The sequence below is a fragment of the Mus pahari genome, chromosome 22 (genome assembly GCF_900095145.1).
Source record: "Mus pahari chromosome 22, PAHARI_EIJ_v1.1, whole genome shotgun sequence".
In the NCBI taxonomy this organism is placed as follows: Eukaryota; Metazoa; Chordata; class Mammalia; order Rodentia; family Muridae; genus Mus; species Mus pahari.
In genome coordinates, this window is record NC_034611.1 from 15,276,554 (window position 1) to 15,278,482 (window position 1,929).

Genomic DNA, 1,929 nt, shown 5'->3' on the forward strand with positions numbered 1-1,929 from the left:
TCTCTCTCTCTCTCTCTCTCTCTCTCTCGTGTGTGTGTGTGTGTGTGTGTGTCTGAAATTTGACTCATTTCTAAAACACTAATAGCCTGCTGCTACAAATGATTTAGAATTGCATATCCCATGGAAATGAGGACCAGTTCTTACTTTAAAGCCTGAATTACCAGGTTCCCTCACAACAAGGAAAGATTAGAGCATTACTCGGCTTACTTCTTTCCAATTTTTTACTAATATCCCCAGACAATATATAAATCAAGTACAAAAGTTTGTATCCACATTGAAGTAGAGTTTATTTGTGTGCTCATTGAATTAGAGTTCCATAGATAATATTCCCAGGTCTAGGACAATTGGCTTTGCTTCCTCCATTAAGAGAGTTTAGCTGAGGAACAGAATCATAGAGAATGGCAGGTGGCAGGAATTCGATCCTTTCTATAGCTATCTCATTCATTTTTAAACTTTCATTTCTACAACCCACCAGAGACTGACTGCCTGGAAAAATACAGCCTGTGTCCTATAAGCCTTATAGGATAAGGCAAATTAACATTAAGGGACAAAGGAAACATACCCTGTAGGACCCAGAAAAAAAAGGCAGGAAAATCTCCAAAAGACGTCCATGCTAAGGAGACTTATCTTTTATGCACTGAATTCAGATGATGAAGGGCCACTTTCTGAGTGTGAGAGAGAGAAGTGTCACACCTCTCATGCCCCATCTCAAAGAAGGACACTGAATAAATAATACAACAGCTAGACTTCCTGCTGGAAGTGACAGAAACTTAAATTATCATATGATGCCACACAAGGAAGTATGTTGGGTCAGCTCATCTATATGCAAAAGGCCAGTCCAAATGTTGATCTTGGGGGCAAATAAGCCCTAGGACCTTGTCTACCATCCTTCTCTCTGTCTCCCAACCTCCTTCATTTATTCTGAGCCTTTTCTGCCTTTGTCCCTTCTCCTACTTCTTCTGTGTATTCTTTCCTTCAACCTCTCCTTTCTGCATATCAGCTCTATCCTCCTCTAAGCATGCACACATGTACACACACACACACACACACACACACACACACACACACACACACACACATATCCAGAGAGGAAAAAAAACAGTATGTAAAATATGTGTTCACCGCAAGGCAACAGAAATGCTAGGCTAATTTTTAAAGCTTGTATCAGCTTCCCAGCATTATAACAAGTCCAGAGATAATCAACTTATAGCAAGAAAAGATTTTTGGCTCAGCTTAGAGATTCCAGTGGGGCTCCCAGGATTGTATTGTCTGGGGGCCCTGTAGGAAGGCAGTACTTTGGCAGAAATATGCAACAGAGCAAAACTTACTTCAGAATCAGGGAGCAAAGGGGAGTCCTGAAAGGGATAAAAGAAGAGGGAAAAGGAGGCAAGGAAAAGAAAATGGCAAGTTCTCTATGCCCTGGAGGGTGCATGTCAAGCAAACAAAGACCTTTCCAGTAGACCCTGAGCAGAACTGAAGTTGAAGGCACACTTGTAACACGTGGGTCCTTCAGGAACATTCTAGATTGAAACTACGACATGAATATTTTTGTTGTCGTTGCTGTTTTTACAACTTAGTTATATTTTCTGTACTAACAGTGTAATCAAAGTGCAATACATTTTGTATTCAAAATACACAGAGATGAGTGTTTGGTATATGCATGCAGCCTTGAAGTCCCTAACTGACTGAACTTAGTTAATGAATAGTTTCATGATCCTTGAAGATTCTCGGATGCTTCCTTCTGTTTATCCCCCTGCACCTCTTACATGGACCTGTTTCCCATCGATGCAAAATTTACTGCATGTTCTAGAACGGTGTATAAACAGGATCTTTTTTTACACCACTCTTTTCCTCAAAATGACTTTGAGAATCAGCAATATTGCCATCTACATCAATAGCTTGCTTCTTTTTTTTTTGTTTTTTTTTTTT